General features: G+C 49.4%; 1 long non-coding RNA gene across 1 annotated transcript; it reads left to right on the top strand.

The window, feature by feature from the left end:
* The first annotated feature begins 218 nt into the window (after positions 1 to 218).
* Positions 219 to 3,137, top strand: LOC130860116 (uncharacterized). Its single transcript, XR_009055374.1, has 3 exons — positions 219 to 382; positions 2,705 to 2,766; positions 2,985 to 3,137. It is a non-coding gene; the product is annotated as an uncharacterized LOC130860116 (long non-coding RNA).
* Positions 3,138 to 19,124: the final 15,987 nt, after the last annotated feature.

The following is a 19,124-nucleotide window of genomic DNA, read 5'->3' as shown; positions in this document are numbered from 1 at the left end:
AGTCTTTACAAATGTAGTCAAGGTAAAATGAGTTCATTAGAGTAGGCCCTAATCCAGTATGACTGGTGTCCTTATATAAAGAGGAAATTTGGAAATAGACCTGCACAGGGAAAAGGCCATGTGAAGATGAAGGCAGAGATTAGGGTGATGCTTCTACAAGCCACGGAATGCAAAGATTGCCAGAAAACCACCAGAAGCTAGGGGAAAGGGAAGGAATGGATCCTCCCTCTCCGCCCTCAGAAGGAACAAGTCCTGCCGACAACTTGATCTTGGACTTCTAGTCTCTGGAACTGTGAGGCGATCATTTCTGTTGTTTAAGCCACTCTGTTTTTGGCACTTTGTTACAGCAGCCCCAGCAAACTAACCCATCCCGTTTTCGCAGGTGAGCAAAACCAAGATGATGAAGTGCCTTTCCCGAGGCTACCTGGGTGCGGTAGACATTGTTGACTGGTGCTTATTTCTCTGCTACTTCATAAATGCTGATCCCTGATATGTCCCAGTCCTGAGCCTTCAGCAACTCGGGAGGTCATCCATTCATGCATCTTTGAGGCATGCAATGTTCTAAGCACAGGGGCCTAGCAGAGAAACAGACAAATATACAAACAAATGCACAAACACACACAACCGCCCCTCTATCCCCACCTGCCATGGAGAACAGACAGTAAACAAGGTAGGTGAAATATGAGTTAATAAGATGTTTCATGGTCTAAGGGCATGGGGAAAAATGAGGCAGGGAAGGGGCATAGGAAGTGTAGAGGGCTGGGGTTTTGAACAGGTACTTGGGGAAGGCTCACCAGGAAGGTGACACTCCTGGCACCACTGTGCCCACCTAGGCTGCAGCCCCTTCCAGGAAGATGCCTCCCAGATCCTGCCCACTTCATGCTCCCTCTGAGGCATCTTCCCTGCAGCTCACGCAGCTGGACCAGAGCTCAGCTTCCCCACCATGTGCACTGCTGAGAGCACACGGTAGCACCATCCACACTCAGCCATTCAAATTGGAAACCTGAAAGCCAACTATGTCTCCCCCGACACTTGCCCCCTCTGACCCTGGGAGCTGGAGGCGCACCCTCCACAAGTGCTGAAGTCACTGGTGGAGCTCCCCCTCAGCTTGGGCCGAGCACCCCAGCTTGGGGAGGAGGGCAGTTTCTGGTAATAGTGGACCCAGCGCCGATCTAATCACCTGCACAGACACTGTCCACCACCACCACTGGTGACTCCAACCTCAGAGCCCGTGGTTCCATGACTTGTCCAGTGAGAGCTCATGGGAAGTTGAGGACAGACTCCTAGGACCCATGTCCTGTAGCGATCAGGGAAACAAGTCCCTTCCCTGTCTGGGCCTTGGTCTCCCCATCTGTATGAAGGGCACAAATCCCTGCAGGGTTAACCTCTCGGGTTAGCTTGGCTGAACCAATGGATGTGAATGGCATTGCTCTGAACAGTGTGCACCTGTGAACAGGTTAGAGTGAGGAGAGGATGAGGTGGGACGCTGTATGTGCTGATGAGGACAAGCCGGAAGGCAGCATCTGCGGCCCTGGCAGGAGCAGAGTGATCCGGGCTAACCCAATCCTCACACAATGCTCTCCCACCCTCAGTTTCCCCTCCACACCTCTCTCCTCCTCATGTCTTCTATAGGAAGGTTGCGGCAAAGCGCCCCCTGCCTCTGGGGGACACACGGTACAGCAGGCAGGTCTCTTCCCCCATGTGAATAATAAGATGGGGCGGGATCAACTGATCTCTGGGATCCTAGAATTTCCATGGACTTTCCAGGGATGCTGGAGGCTTGGTGGGACGTGTAAGGGACATGTTCCTCAAACTGGAACGCTGGACCAAGCCTCCCTTTCTGAGGTCCAGGCTAAAGCAGCAGATGTCTTGGGGGATGGGAGGGAAGGGCAGACTGCCCAGATGTCACACTTGGGCTTGAAGAGGGCTGGATGCTCAGGAGACAGAAGCTACGTATCTGAGGTTGGGGGATGGTCAATGGACTTTGGATCTTATGTGATTCTCTCACCACATGCCTCAGTTTCTCCATCTGCTCCATGGAGCTGCCCACCTCGTTCCCTATTCAGGTTGAATGGCACCTCTCGCTCTGCTGTGTTCACGCGTATGTGTGAGCATGTGTGTAGGAGAGTGGGAAAAGAAGGAGAAAAGCTACATCCTTAGCGGGCCCACCTGGCACCACCCCTAGCAGCCTTTCGACAGGGCAAGGTGAAGGAGAAAAAGCTCCTTCAGAAAACCACCTCCTGGTTCCCCCACTTCCATATGAAGGAAAGGTGACCGAAGGGCTCTCCCTGGGTGTGCCTGTCCCTCGCCTGGTGAGCCAGGGAGAAGATCGGTGAGTTCATGGATTCTGGCGTGGGGGGTCTTCCCTTGCTCTTCTGTGCCCCTGGGGTGGGGGTGGGGGCTCCAACAGCCTCTCACTTCTGAGGGGTGACTAAATCCCCATCCTGCTGTGTGCACTTGTGCGAGTCACTTGACCTCTCTGAGCTGGCTTCCTCATCTAGCTCACAAGGATAGTAGTACAAACTCACAGGGTTATTGAGAGGATCAAGTGATATACCACCAGTACCTTGATTCTTATTGTTAGCTCTGGGTCTCTGGCCTGGCCGGCACCTGGCACTGTGGTTGGCCCTCTTCACTCCTACTCGGAAAGCCAGCATCCTCAGATCATCCCTGGGCTCTGTAACTGTGCTCTCCTTTTTAACAGCCACTAGCCACATGCAGCTATTCAGCATTTGAAATGACAGTTCGTCTGAATTGAGATGTGCTGTAAGTATTTTATTATTATTATTATTATTATTATTATTATTATTTTACACTGAATTTCAAAGACAATACAAAAAGAGAATGTAAATAAATCACTAATGATTTTTACTTTAATTAATTAATACTAATTATATGTTGAAATGACTAATAGTTTGGATATATTCGGTTAAATAAAATATATTATTAAAATCAAGTTCACTTGTTTCTTTTTGCTTTCACAGTGTGGCTACTAGAGAAATTTAATTACATATGTGGCTTGCATTACATTTGATTGGGTGACGCTGCTCTACAACTTGGAAAGGCCATTTCCAGGACATCTTCCTGGAGGCTCCCAGGAAAAGCAGCCTTTGGAATTCCCACTGAATTCCACTCAACCTCAGCCACTGAAGAATGTCTACTTTCCAGACAGCCTCTGGGTTCCAGAACTCACTCAGGGTGGCCTCACTCACTTCTCCCCAGTTCCCCACACGTCATGCAACCTCCCAGGCAGCTTCGACCCGCCAAGGATCCAAATGTGGCAGCAAAGCCTGCAGCCCCTTCCTCCAAACCCAGCTGTTCAACTTCTTAGAAACTCGAAGCTGTGTGGGAATTTGCCCGGCGTCACTTTCTCCCTCCCTGAAGCCCCCAGGGATGTGGCTTCCTTGCCCCAGGCCCTGAGTCAGCTCCAAGGAATCCCCTCTCCTCTCCAGAGGGTTCTGAGGCTCAGAGGCAGGCTGCATGATGCTCAAGAGTATGGACTCAGGAGTCAGAGAGATCTGGGTGTGAATCGAGGCTGTGTCTTACACCAGCCACATGGCTGGCCAAGTCCCCTCATCTCTACGCCTCAGTTTTCTCACTTACAAAATGGGAACAATCATTGTACCTGCCTTATGGGGTTGTTGGGGATTAAATGACATTGTCAATGTGTGGCCCTGGCACAGCGCCTGGGTTATCATAAGTGATAGTTGTTCAAGGACAGGAAAGGGTTAGGGATGTGGCTTTTGGCCACAGCCTCCCTCAGCCAGCCACAAAGAGGAGGCAGGGCCAGGGGTGGGAAGGAGGCAGTGGGACTATAGTTCCCTTTAGACCTTGGGCTACAGGTAACCTGACCTACAGCCCTGCTAACCCATTTTCAGATGAGGAAATCAAGGCTCAGAGAGGTGAGGTGACTTGCCCAAGGATGGCGCTTGGGGTTGTCACTGGGGCTGCCTGGCTCCAAAGCCCATGCTCTCTTTCCTACACTGCGTTCTGAAGTCTGAGAACGATGCGTGGTGGAAGTGGATTCAAGACAGACTGAGAATACAACATTGTAAAGCAATTAAAAAAAGAAAGATAGTTTGAGAAGAAGCGTTGGCGGATATGGCCCCTTTCCTACCGGTGGTGTTGAGTCTTTGAAAGTGTCCACAACTTCTGTCCTAAAGTGGATTCCCCCAGCGTAGCCCCTGAGCCAAGAACTCAGGTACAGGTAGTTCCTTCAAGAGTGACTCCAGGAACAGTGAGGGACAGAGAAACAAGACTGTGGAGGGAGAGAGCCCAGGAAAGGGCATCTGATGAACAGGTCACCACTGTGGGCACCTGAGTGCAATCCCACTGGGCACCCCTTGAGCGCATATACAGAACACACCAGAATTTTCACATGGGGAGCTGAAGGCTAGAAGGCTGATCCAGCTTCCATGCCTCACGATTGAGGGTTGGGGGTGTGGAGTCTCTGCCATTTCCCTGCACAGGATCCCTTGACACTGGAAGAAGCCCTCGGGTAGAGAGAGAGGAGGAGAGAGGCTGAAGATGAGCTGATGTGGGCAGGGGCTCCACGCAGCTAGAGCCCCATGCCTGGAAATTCTTCTTGAGAAAAGCTTCCAAACTATACAGCGATGTTCACAAAAGTTTATATATATATATATGAATATTTATGAATATATATGAATATTTAGAAATATGTATTTAGATATAAATTGATATAGATATTTAGAAGGAATCTAAACGTCCAGCAAGAGGGGATTGGCTTAGTAAATTATGGTGCATTCACAAGATAGAATATTCTGTAGCCAAAAATGAAAACATGGTTGCAACATGGAAAAGCATTTGGGAAGGAATGTTACTTAAAGGTGGTGCGTGCACGTGGTCTCCGCCATGGATGGTGCATCAGTCACGGCTGATGCACATTATGAGACTTCTTGCTAGGAACTGGCTTATAGAGCTTGGGGACGGACTAGGCAAGTTCGAAGGACTGAGTCGAGGCTTGCCTGAGGCCATGCAGCCTCCAGGCATCCAGCAACATCAGGCTGATACCACTACAGCCTGAGGCTTGATCCTTCCGGAGCCCCTCCCCTTCACCCCTTTCCCCTATCGGGAGATGTAAGGTGGCAGGGTGGGGGCCACTTTTTCTCCTATGTGTCAGCCTTGACCTCAGCATTCATCTCTGGGCTCAGTGTCTGTCTGACACACTGCAGCCCCCTCCCCCTTACCTCCCAGGGCCTGAACACATGGATCCCATCAGTGACCTCACTCTGACTGGCTATCACTAGATTTTCCCTGGCCTGGCAGAGGTCTGGGTGAGGCTGCCTTCACCCTGGGTGTGAGATTTGTACAATCTCCACCCCCACCCCCCCCAGGATGGACCAAGGCAAAGTAGGAAGTGAATCAGGCTGTGATTGGCTGTGTTACCTTGGGCAAGTCCCTGCCCCTCTCTGGGCTCTCTGGCCACCCCTAACTCTAACATGGGAAATGTTTGATTAGGCCAGTGTTAGCCTCTGTGCATCTTGGGGGCAGTGTCCAGAGCTGAACTCCTCAAAGCAGGGCTGTGTAGACATGGAGGTTGGGCCAAGTGGCATGAGTGGGGCCCAGTGGGCCTGGGACAGGGGGCATTTATGTCGAGTCTAATCTGCTCCTACTGGCCCCACACCTTATGTCTCAGTCCTGGGCTGAGCCCACCAGACCCAAGGACCCTGTAGGATCCACCTCTGAAACTAGAGTGCCCAGTCTGGGGTTGGCACAAAGGGGGCACTCAGAGACAAGAAAGAGAAAGGAAGGAAGGAAGGGAGGGAGGGAGAGAGGAAGACAAAGAGAGACAAAGAGGAAGGGATGAAGGGAAGGAGGGAGGGAGGAAGGAAAAGATAGCGGGCTAAAGGAGAGGGACTGACAGAGAGGATGAGTGAATGAAAGAATGAGTGAACGAGTGACGAGGTGGGCGTGAGGCGAAGCCATGTGGTGAGCAGTGCACTGCCTACGGAGCCCAGTTTTGCCTCTGGCTCAGAACATAGAGCTGGATGGGCAGCCCAGCTATTTATATATCTATATATTTATTTATGGCTGTGTTGGGTCTTCCTTGCTGTGCGTGGGCTTCCTCTAGTTGTGGCAAGCAGGGGCTACTCTTCATTCCACTGCGCAGGCTTCTCATTGAGGTGGCTTCTCTTGTTGCAGAGCATAGGCTCTAGGCGCACAGGCTTCAGTAGTTGTGGCATGTGGGCTCCACAGCACAGTTTCAGGAGTTATGGTGCACAGGCTTAGGTGCTCCGCGGCATATGAGACCTTTCCGGACCAGGGCTCAAACCCGTGTCCCCTGCATTGGCAGGTAGATTCTTAACCACTGGGCAACCAGGGAAGTCCCAAGCCCAGCCCTTTCTACAGATGAAAAAATTGAGGCACAAGGAGGGGAGGGAGGATGCATGAGGTGGTGCAGTGAACAGAAGCAGGAACAGGACCCAGGCTCAGGGTCCAGGGTTCTTCCCACCTCCTAAGACCGCCCCCTGGAGGAGAAGTGGTTTCCTAGAGCAAGTGGGAAGGTGACTTTGGTGGCCATCCCTGGGGCCCGGGAGGGAGGCAGGAGGGGGCGTTGTCCTCTGGTGGGTTATGCAGGGTAGGCACCGGGCTCTGGGAGGCCAGTGGGCAAAATTGGCCTCTCCCGGCATGACCATGGCTGTCTCAGAACAAGGGGATATGGGCACCACCTGGGCTTGGGGGCTCCGGCTGCTCAGAACCGTCCCTCCCTTGAGCAGCCAGTCTCACCAGCTCCCGCCATCCTGGCATTTTCTCAGCTTTGTTCTTTTGCCCCTTGCTCTCCTCTCTCTCCTCCCTCTCTACCCTCTTTTCTCTCTTTCGGTCCCTCTTTCCTCTCTGTTGGTCTCTCCCTGGATGTTGGGCTCTCTGCTGTCTCTGCTCCTCTCTGAGGTCCATATCTCAGTGCCTTTCTCTCCTCTGTCCCTGTCACGCCATCTGATTCTGCCTCCTGCTGTCACTTCCACCTCGATCCCCATCTGCTTTAACGCATTTCCTGTCTTGCTCTGCTCTGTCTTGGTGTCTCCCTCTCTCTCTGTCACCTCCAGTCTCTGATATTCTCTCTGTCTCTGTCTCATGCTCCTTCTTTTGAAGTCACCAAAGGCACTACTGGCTGCTCTGGGCAGTGCCACCCCTGCCCCCAAATCTTGGGAACAATTACCCTGGCTAGAATAGAATCCTCTAGTGCCCCAGAAAGACCCACAGGCATCACATGGGGACCAGATGGTGACAGATTCCTCAAGAAACTAATCACTTTGGGTAAGGGATCAGGGGCCCCAGGGGAGGCCACATCAGCCAAAGAGCAAAGACCCGCAGTCATGCAGCTGCCAAACCGCCTCTTGGGCCAGGAGGTCCAGGGGTGGTGCAGGCACCCGGGGCACGGACACCAGGAACAGCCAAAGGCAGAGAAGCAGGGCTCAGCATGAGAAAGGGTGTATTTTACCACATGAAAATTTTGTGTTACTTTAGAAAATGGAACAAAAAAAGGCAAATTGGAGCATGTCACTCCCCTGCACTAACCTGCTCAATGGCTTACAGCTTACGCTTTTACAAAGGTCTGTGAGGCCCAATATCAGTGTCTTTTAAACTGTGGGCTGTGACCTTTTTAGTAGGTTGGAAAATCAATTTAAGAATCATGACCAGCATTATTTTCTTAGATGAAATAGAATAAAATATATATAAAATATATATATATATATAAGTACATATATCTATAGTAAGGTTGTGTTTTATGAAATGTTTATTTCAGTGGTATTTTTGTACATGTCTTTATACTGGATTGCAATATAAAATTTATTTCTTGCTGTGGGTTATAATCAACAAAAAACAAAAGACTTCACAGTGTGGCCTGTTCCCCAGACCTGTTACCTGCTTACTTCATCTCTTCCCTATCCCTCGCTCACTCTGCTGCAGCCTCGCTGACTTTCTCACTGTTCCTGCATCACTCCTGGCATACTCCTGCCTCAGGGCCTTTGCACTGACCGTTCTGTCTGGGACATTCCTCCCCCCAGATTCTCCATGACTCCCTATCACTTCTCCCAGGTCTCAAATGGCAGCTTCCAGAAAGAGGCCTTCCAGACCAGCCTGCAGTCCCCTTGTCTCACTTTATTTTTCCCTCATAGCACCTATTGCCATTACCCAGAATATTATATATTTATTTGTCTACTTTCCTCCACTAGAATGTCAGTTCCATGAGGGCAGGGACTGTGTCAGTCTTAATCACTGCTGTACCCTGGTGCCTAGAATAGTGCTTGGCACAGTAGACGGTAACTGAATAAATTCCACTGAATAATTACCATTAATTATTATACCATTATTATACCATATTAATTATTATATTATATATTATACATTTTTATTATTTTACCATAAATTACCATCGCTTGCCCTGATGAGCATACAGTCTGGTTTAGATGGTCTCTTACACTTCTGTTTAAGTGATGAAGTTCCTGGAAGTTGCCTTTACTCTCTACTGAAAGGAGAGTGGGCACACCTGAGAATTCACTGGGGTTCACCAACCTGGTGAGACCTGATCATCCTGTGTAATCTTCGTCGCCTCACTAGAATCTCAGCAAGAACAGGCTCCCTGGCTCCACCCGGAGCAGTTCTGCTGGGACTTCCTATTGTCCTGCTGGGAAACTGGTGGTCTGCCCAGAACCCCTGGGCCTGTGCCCTGCTGAAGTAAACAACGTGGAAATGTTGTGGTTGAGATGTTTCATTCCAGTTGACAAGACTTGTGGGCTAAGTCCCCCAGCTGAGACAAAACAGAGAAACATGAACTAGATGGATTGGGAGAGGGAGGCCTCCTGGCGTGGGAGGCTGCCTTGCCACCACGCCCCATCCCACTGGCGGCACCCAGAGAAGCCCCCTCAGGAACCCACACCTGGCTTTGTGAGGAAGGATGGGAAGAGGGAAGGAGGGGACCACACCTCCAATAGCTCCAGGGTCAGAGAGAGTTCTCTCTACCAAATTGATCTTGTTCCCCCAGCTGGTGAATTACAGGCTCAGAATGCTGGGCAGGCCCTAGAGATCACGTAATACAACTTCAACATTTCAAAAGCAGGGAGACTGAGGACCAGACAGAGGAGCGACACCCGCAAAGTCACACAAAAGCTGAGGCTAGAACCTGCATCTTCTAACCGTCAGTCTGGGGGTTTTGAACCAGACAGAAGTTACGGGGCAGGCAGGCTTGGGGGAAGCAGGGACAGAGAGCACTGAAGCATAACCGCTTCCCCTGAGCCCATCCGAGGGCATCGGGGGACCTCCAGGACCCAGGTGGCATTTGAGCTGACACTTCACAGACTGACTAGATTTCAATGATAACGAAGGCATTCCTGGGGGTAGGGTAAGGGTAGTGGGGAGACTAGGTTAAGCCAGGTTTCAGAGGTGGGGACCTGTAAGGAACAGTGTAGCAAGTGTCCAGATGGGGGGTGTAGGGGTGGGGGTGAGTGGTGGGAGGCAAGCTCAAGGCCTTGCCTTGGCAGTCAGCGGTTAGCCTTATGCCAAGTGGAAGAATTAGGGGCCAAAGACTTAATGCTTGGAAGAGATCTGGGAACACAGGAGTGTTACTACCTGAGTGTCCCCCACCCCCACCCCCCATCCCCCGCCCTGGCTCTCAGTTCTCTCTACCCCCACCCCACTTGGCCCTGCCCTTCCTCCCCTCCCCAAGGCAGCACTATCCCTACAGGTGGCCACATCTCCTTGCCAAGTGCTAATGTTATTTTGGGATATGAAACCTGCCAGTTGCTTGGGGATGGAGCTCAGGGCCCCACCTCCTGCAGGGATGCTGAAGGTCTGGGAAGCAGGAGGAGGGCCTGGGAAAACAGGCCATCAAAGCTGCCTGGGCAATTCCCTCCGGCCATGGAGAAGAGAGGGCCACAGGGTCACAGCACACAGCTAAATATAGGGACACTCGGAGGTGGAAGTGGTTCCTGCTGGCTGCAGGGGACCATCTAGTTCCTCCTCCCAGAAGCTGGGAGGAGGCTCTTGGGAACAGGGTTTCTGAGACAGTTCTGAGTGCCCGGCTCAGGCACTTGGAGGACCTCAGTCTGAATGTGGTGTCAGATCTCCGTCTATGGTGGGGGTCATGGCATTGATTACTCCTGTCTTATTTGTTAATGCCAATCTTATCTATTGGGTCCCTACTCTGGGCTAGGACTTGTGCTTGGAGCTCAGGTTCAGAAGTCCCGGCTCTTAGGAACAGATGCTTTCCTGGGGAGATAAACTTGTAAATGGCCCACGACCTGTGGTAAATGGCATGTGGACTGACCCTTGAACATCATTGTCTACCCCACTAGAATGCGATCTCCCAGAAGGAGGGATATTTGTCTGTTTGGTTCACTGCTATATACCCAGCAGCCCCTAGATCAATGCCCGACATATAGTAGGTGCTCAGTAAACATTTGTTGAGTAACTGAATGAACAAGTCTGCCCAGAGAATCAGAATAGGCTTTATGGGGGGGTGGCCTGTGGCTCTTGAAGGAAGGATAGAATTTTGAGCCAGTCCACTGGGGATGGGCATATCCGGCAAAAAGACTTGCATTGAAAAGACAAAAAAATGTATGATGTACTCAGGAATATTGGATCTAGTTTTATGTGAGAGCCAAGGTGAGAGGAAGATTGGAATAGATCCCAATCTTCTATTGGCCAAGGAGCCTGCTGTGCAGCCCAGAGGTGTCCAAAATGGTGTGCACAAGGTGACCCATTCATGTAGAGAGAACATTCTAGAACTTTTATTTGTATTTATTTTTACATTTAAGCGAAAGGAAGAAAAATTTATGTTCTACTAACATTAACCAAATATACTGACATTGGTGCCCTCACATTGTCCACACCTGGGTAGGTCACATGTCCCATATCCCAGGTCTCCTGAGTAAAGTAGTGTTGGGTCCACTGTGTGGGCTTGGCTGACAATGGTGCCCCCATCCCCTGTGATGTGTTCAGTTAACCTGCCGCAGGATGCATCCAGGCACTTAATTTTATGAAAACAAAGTCTTTAAATCATAGAACCTTTACAAAACATACTACGGACAAAAGCAAGGGCCATAAAAATCTTTGGCACTGTACAGAAATTTGCTGCTTGTCTCAGAGCAAAGTCATTAAAAGAGTTACCACCTTAAAGATGAGGTTTTTTTTCTTTTACAAAAAGAGAGGCGATCCAAACGTGCTGGCTCTTTCTGTGATGACAAGGGTATGCTATCCCGCAGATGCTAAAACAAATAAATAGATAAGATGTTGTTTTAAGATAAACAAAGTAACCACTTTTGGAAAGAAACTCACGCTACAGAGAGAGCACTTTGCAGATGGACATTTTGGAGTGATTTTGTTGCTAAGCATCATCTGTGTGTTGCATCTACACATTGAAAATATAATAGAATTTTATAACCTATTTTTAAATCTTCTAAGTGAAGTGATTCAGTAGCTTTTGAGCGCATATGTCAAAAATATTTTTAAAATAACACTTTCTGATTAGTTTCCAACAACAACAGATTGACATCGTTTAAACAAAATTGCAACAAAAACCTCTGCACAGAATTAAAAAAGTCATACCTTGTGATTTAGCAAGCACAGCCAGGAACACTCTTCTTCCATGTGGAGCTTCTGCTCTTTGTGAAGTTGCATGTTTCTCAACTACAACAGGCATTAAACCAAGCGAAAATACAAATGGAGCTTAGTACCAGATTTTCAGTCAATGAGTGCACCACATCATTGAACCAAGATTTTATTTAAAATAAGCCACAATTATTTATTTTTTTAATTGAAGTATAGTTGATTTACAATGTTGTATTAATTTCTGCTGTACAGAAAATTGACACTATATATATTCTATTTTATATTCTTTTCCATTATGGTTTATCTCAGGACATTGAATATAGTTTTCTGTGCTATACAGTAGAACCTTGTTGTCCATCCATTCTATATGTAATAGTTTGCATCTACTAACCCCAAACTCCCAGTCCATCACCTCCAACCTCCTATACCCCTTGGCAACCACAGTATTATATTTAGTAATAATATATTTAACCAGAGAAAGAAGCTTTTTTTAGACCATTAAAGAAAAAGAAAACAAAACAAAATAATATGACTGATTTGCTCTTTCATTCTTTTTTCAGTTTCTATTTTTTTGGTATATATTTTATGATTTATTCAATATATTTGTATGGTGGCATATGTATGTAATTTACAAACAAATGCATATTTTGGTTAGATTGCATGAACTTTGCTATTACTGATGGGAGGCTGAGGTTCATCTGTGGCTGAGAGTGACGGGGAAGCTAGGGAGGGATTCTGGAGGAGGGAAGCGCTGGATCCATTGAGGCCATTTTGGGAACTTGAGGCCTGGAATCTAGACAGTAGGGTGGGCTGCGATCCAGACTGGGCTCAGGAGGGAGCCTGAGCTGGGCTTGCGGCTGAAGGCAGAGTCAAGGGGGGAGGGGAGAACCCCTGTGGTAATGTATGGGATGAGGGGTGAGCGCTCTGGAGGCACTCATGCTGCTTCCTAGGATCCTGGTCTGTATAATAAGGTGACCATGTGGTCCCTGCTGGAAAAATCAGAAGAACAGAAGCCTGGGAGAGGAGCTACTTCCCCTCCGCTCTCCCTGCAGACTAAGCCAGCCCCAGAGGCCCACCAGACAGGGCCTCCTCCTGCCTTGTTGACCTGTACAGCCCAGCTGAGCCAGGGAGGGCTGCACTGGAAGTGCTCATGTCAGCAGCCAGTGTGGGGTGGCTGGAGCTCCAGGTTCCAAGCTATTGGGTCTGGAGGTCGCCCTGGCAACAGACTCTGTTGTGATGCTACACAGAACTGGGGCCTGTTAGTCAGAGCCATGCAGGAAGGTCCCCTCTGGCCCTGGAAGGCCTGGCAGGCCAAATCTGGACACGTCTGGGAGTGATCCAACAGCCACCCATTGTCTGGCCTGGCCCTGGCTGCCAGGCCAGGGAAAGAGCAGCTGGTCAAAGGAGAGAATTAGGTCCAGCAGAGATTGGGGTTCAAAAGTCAGTCTGTCTATTCACAAACTGTGCTCAGATAGCAGGCAAATCAGGCCCTACCCTTGGTGTAGGGGAGGAGGGTCCCTGTATTTCGAGTGAGATGGGATATCGGAGGTGTCACCAGCACGACTAAAATGCATCCTTCCAAATGGGCCTCACTCCCTGAAGCATACCCCTTGGGAGGTTGCTATGCTTATGCCAGTGGTGTGGCTGGGATGCTCACATTTCAGGACCCCTTGCGGGATGGCTTCAGACCCACAGGGGAAAGGCGGCTCACTGCAGACCTGGGCTGGTATATTCTAATGTAGCTTGGGATACAGTCCCCTTTTTCCTGGACCTCAGTCTCCCCATGATATGCCAGCAGGCTGCCCGGGAGACCTGCCCCCATCTCCCTGCTCAGAGCCCGCCTCCCTCATCTGGTCCCTGAAAGCCCCCACTTCATCCACACCAAGCTTTGCCCACCCCATCCGGGTCTCACTGCCACATTACTGCACTTGCCTGCAGCGCGCTGTTTCAGTTCACTGCTCCTGCTGTGGGGCCTGTGAGGAAAGCAGTGAGAGACCCTGGGCCCAGCAAACCCCTCTTCTCCCCTCCCAAGACTGGGGGACCCCGCTGGGTACTGTCCCTAGGCAGAGGTTCTTCTCTCTGCTGTGCCCAACCCCCTGCCCCGACTGTGCACACGCAGATGCCCTAGGGGGCACAGTCTCCTAATGACTGGCCTCAGTGGAGCCACTTCCCTCCCCGAGTCTCAGTTTCCTCATCTGTGTATGAAGGGTAATGAGACTGACCTCACAGGGAGGCGGCCCCGGCAGACTGAGCTCCCACACTCCTGATCACATTTAAGGAATTGTTATTTTTATTATTAACGTGGGTGTCTCTTGTTGGCTTTTTTTGGGCTGTTTGGTGAATAATTCAGGCGTGGGTCAGACTCCACTTCCCTTGACCCTCCTGTGGGTCGAGGGGCTGCAGGAGACGGGGGTGGGAAGCCACGCCCTCCAGGAACCTGCCCCTCAACATGCGTGTCAGGAAGCTGTGTCAGCAGCAGAGCAGACCTGAATCACGCGGCCCTCCCTGTCCCTGGGGAGCTCTGAGAATAGATCCAGGAGCCCTTCCCAGAAGCAGCCCAGAGCCCCAGCCAGAACCCTGCCTCTGCGGGTGACTCGGAGCCAGTCACCTGAGCTCCCCGCAGCATCCTCACCCACACCTTCCCCTGGGTCTTCCCTCTGTGAATCTCACATCCCGATCGCAACCATCTCTGCGGGCCCTGTGGTTTCCCGCTGCCCTACTCTTGCACCAGCGGTTCCCTCTACCTAGACTGCCTTCTTTCTTCTGAGCCACCGCCTCCAGGAAGTGTGCCCAGGTTCCCCCGGCTGGAAGGGATCTGTTCCTCAGCACCATGTAGGAGCTCCAGCTCAGCACTGCAGCAGGAGCAGGGGCTGGACCCTTCACAGGCAGCCTCTCATCTTCTTCTGTTTCACAAATGGACACACTGAGGCTCAGAGAGGTTGCATAACTTGCCCTGGACAACTGGCAGAGCCAGGCGCCGAAGCGGGGTGATACAGCAGCCGTTCCTGCACGTGGCCGTTTCCAGGCCCTCTTTGTCTTCACTAGACAAACGCACCTAATGTCCTGAAGGAAATCTCAGTTTAAAAAAGTTAAAAAGTAACCCAAATCAACTCTCCAGCTAACCAGTGACTCTCCCAGATTCATTCCTCCAAACTGCTAGCTTTATAAACCTCTTTTTCCGATAGAGAGGTGATTCCTAAAACCAAACATTCTCAGTGAATTAAAGGTCTGGGAGGCATCTGGGAGTCAGTTGTCGCCTCCTTATGAGCCTGGGTCTGCCTCCTCACAGGGGCTCTAGGCAGCTCCTTTGGGGCCCAGCTTCTCCAGCACCAAGGGCACTAATATCAACATTCAGGCTGGGCTAAGAGGTCTTTGCCTCATTTTATGCTCACAACTACCCAGCTATGTGGGTACTATTATCCTCACGTCATGGGGTCGGAGGAGACTGAGGTTCAGAGAGGTTGGCCGTAACCTGGACAGATCGACCTAGCCCTTAAGTTCATGTTGATACCCTACCAATTGAGGACCTCCCCTCCCTATGGTTCCCAGGACAACCCCTCCCACTGTGGCCAGGGGTCCTCTGCCTGGGGAAGCATTAGGTTTCTTTCCAGAGGATCTGCTTTGGGGATCCACAGAACTTGGCTAACACCCAACACCTCCTGCTCTGGTCCTGCCCCGTGATCATGTGGATGGTGGTGCCCCCTTTGTGTAATGGAGGCAGCTATTAAGGAAAGAGTCCAGACTTGGAGTCAAGAGCCTGGGATTCGAATCTTTGCTCTGCCACTTATTTGCTGCGCCATGACCTTGGATGAGTCACTCACCTACCTAAGCCTCTGAGACTTTGTCTCCCAGGTGAAATCAGGGCATGGAGGTGATGTGGGCAGGAGCATAGTGGGCCTCCCTGGAAGTGAGCTGGGTCTGAGGTCAGGGTGGAGGGGCAGGCAGGAGGAAGCTTGGTCCAGGAGACCAGGCCATCCCAAGTCTGGGTCAGGAAGCCAAGCAGGGAGAGAAGGAGGATATGGAGTGAGGACGTGCTTGTCTGCAACTTCAGGGTGCATTGCTCTTCTCCGTGGGTAGAGGGCAGGAAGAGCTTTCTCCCTTGGAATGTGCCCCTCCACCTCCTCCACGCTGTAAGACACAGACCTCCAGCATTTGGGCTGAATTAAGAGCGTCAGACATCAGCTGCCTCTGAATCACAGGCTGCTCCAGCCTGGGGAGAACACGGGATCACATCCTCACACGGTCTGACCGGCTCTGGGGATACTCGGGGGTGCCCGGGAGGAGGGGGGCTCTGGGCCCCTCTCTGGCCTCTCTCACAGCAGCTCCCTTTACCTGAGTTATATATTGGGCTCCTCTTATTTCAAGTGAAGAGAACTCCGTATCCACATAGAGAAAGGAAGTAAATCACGAGAGTATCCAAGGGTCTGGCTTTTGAGTTCTGAAGTCACACAGCCAGACAGTGTGAGGGTGGGATTAGAACAGTGTCTGCCAGGTTCATTCACTCAAGCACGCGTGCTTTCTTCCACTGGTTAATTCAGTCAGCTGGTATTGAAGCTCTTTCCCGCGCCCTCCCGGTGGTGACCATGAGGATTTTGTGGAAGCTGAAACAGACAGCATTCCCACCCTCAAGGAGTTTAAAGTCTAAGGAGATGACACCGATTAATGAGAGCTCATACATTCAAACTTATCACCAGCTGCCGAGCACTTTACACATATCAGCTCTCAGGACAGCCCTATGAGGTAACTAAATCACCTGTTTACAGATGAGGAAATTGAGGTATAGGAGGTGAAACAATACACCAGCCAGCCGAGAAGTGGCAGAGCTGGGCGTCGAACCTCAGCTATCTGGCTACAGAGTGCGTGTTCATGACTACAACATGAAACAGATAAATACAGTTTATAACTTACAGTGTTTTCTCTGTGTTTTATATATACAGGGAACCTGGCTCAACTGGGTTGGGTGGGAAGGGGTGTCAGCAAGGCCTCTCTGAAGAAAGGATGCTTGAGTTAAGATGAAGGGTGATGGGGACTTCCCTGGTGGTGCAGTGGTTAAGAATCTGCCTGCCAAGCAGAGGGCATGGGTTCGAGCCCTGGCCCGGCAAGATCCCACATACTGCGGAGGTACCAAGCCTGTGAGCCACAACTACTGAAACTACTGAAGCCTGCGTGCCTAGAGCCCGTGTTCTGCAACAAGAGAAGCCACTGCGATGAGAAGCCCCCACATACCACAATGAAGAGTAGCCCCCACTCACCACAACTAGAGAAAGCCTGCACGTAGCAGCGAAGACCTAACACAGGCCTAATGCAGCAAATAAATAAAATAAAATAAAATTAAATTAAATTAAAAATTATAAAAAAAGATGAAGGGTGATATTTACAGGCAATCAATTTTTAAAAATTTATTTATTTTTTATTTTTGGCTGTGTTGGGTTTTCATTGCTGTGCACAGGCCTTCTCTACTTGCAGCAAGCAGGGGCTATCCTTCATTGTGGTGTGTGGGCTGCTCATTGCAGTGGCTTCTTTTGTTGCAGAGCATGGGCTCTAGGTGCACAGGCTTCAGTAGTTGTGGCACATGAGCTCAGTAGTTGTGGCACCCGGGCTTAGTTGCTCCAAGGCATGTGGGCTCTTCCGGACCAGGGCTTGAACCCATGTGCCCTGAATTGGCAGGCAGATTCTCAAACACTGCGCCACCAGGGAAGGCCCTACAGGCAATCAATTTTTGACAATGGTGCCAAAACCACTCCATGGGAGAAAGAATAGTCTTCTTAACAAATGGCATTGGGACAACTGAATATCTATAGGCAAAAGAATGAAGTTGATCTCCTACCTCACACCACACACAAAAATGAACTCAAAATGGATCAAAGATCTAAAACTAAAGCTATAAAACTCTTAGAAGAAAAAATAGTTGTAAATCTTTGTAACCTTGGATTAGGCAGTGATTTCTTGCATATGACACCAAAAGGATAAACAACTAAAAGAAAATTAGAGACATTGGATATCATCAAAATAAATAAATTGTATGCTTCAAAGAGTACCATCAAGAATAGGAAAAAATTTTACAAACCTGTATCTGATAAGGGACTTGTATCTAGAATATATAAAGAACTCTTACAACTCAATAATAAAAAGACAACCCAATTAAAAATGGGCAAAGGATCTGGATAGACGTTTCTCCAAAGAAGATGTACAAATGGCCAATCAGCTCATGAAAAGATGCTCTGACATCATTAGCCATCAGAGAAATGCAACTCAAAGCCACAATGACATACCACTTCACACTCACTACAATGGATATACATATATATATATATATAATTTATACATATATATCCATATACATATATGACAAAAAGTGTTGATGAGGATATGGAGAAATTGGAAATTGGTGCGGCCTCTAAGGAAAATAGTCTGGCAATTCTTCAAAAGGTTAAACATAGAGTTACCACAAGATCCAGCGATTCCACTCCTAGGAATATATGCAAGAGAAATAAAAACATATGTCCACACAAGAATTTGTATGAGAATGGTCATAGCGGTATTATTCACAACAGCTAAAAAGTGGAAACAACCCAAATACCCACCAACTGATGAATGTATAAGTAAACTGTGGCATCATCCATGTGATGAAATACTGTTCGGCAATAAAAAGGAATGAAGTACTAATATATGCACCAACAGGAAAGAATCTTGAAAATATTATGCTAAGCGAAAGAAGCCAATATCGAAACACCACATATTGTATGATTCTACTTGTATGAAACATCTAGATTAGGAAAAGCCTTAGATATAGAACTTAGATTAGTGGTTGCCAAATTTGGGGGTGGGGGCCAGTGATGGCTAATGAGTACAGGATTTTGGAGAGGAGTGATGCAATTGTTCTAAAATTAATTGTGGTGATATTTACCCAAATCTGTGGATTTCCTAAAAACCACTGAATTATATGCTTTAAATAGGTGAATTGTGTGATACATGAACTATAGCTCAATAAAATGGCTATTTAAAAAAGGATGGAAGTATGAAGAGGCATTACACGGACATAGAAGGGGTTGGGGGTTGGGGTATGCCTTCTAAGCTAAGGGAACTGCATGTGCAAAGACCCTGTGGCTGGGAGCCTGGTATGTTTAAGAAAGCAAAGAAAACCATGTGGCAGGATCTCATAAGGCAAAGGAGGAAGAGGGGAGAGAAGAGGCTGGAGCACCAGGCTGCCCAGGGCCTTGAGGGCTATGGCCAGGTCTCAGGTTCCCGTGGAGGCAGAGCTAGGAGGGTCAGGCTCTCACACAGTGCAGGTGATGGCAAGAAGCTCACCATGCTCAGGCTGTCCTGCCCTTCCCCTCTTCCTGACCTCTCTCATCTGCCGGGCACCCCTAGGACAGGATGTGAGTTCTGGAGGAATTTGGGGATCATCGAAATCAGAAGTCTCTTCGGAAGATGGGCTTTGTGGCAGAGCCCAGGTTTAATTCCTAGCTCTGCTGCTTGCTGGGTGACTCTGGGTAAATTACTTCCTCTCTCTCAAAGCCCCAGTTTCTCCATCTGTATAGTAATGGCTCTCCCTG

The sequence above is a fragment of the Hippopotamus amphibius genome, chromosome 9 (genome assembly GCF_030028045.1).
Source record: "Hippopotamus amphibius kiboko isolate mHipAmp2 chromosome 9, mHipAmp2.hap2, whole genome shotgun sequence".
NCBI lineage: Eukaryota > Metazoa > Chordata > Mammalia > Artiodactyla > Hippopotamidae > Hippopotamus > Hippopotamus amphibius.
The sequence above is the reverse complement of the archived record's forward strand: the minus strand, read 5'-3'. Positions and strand labels throughout refer to the sequence as shown.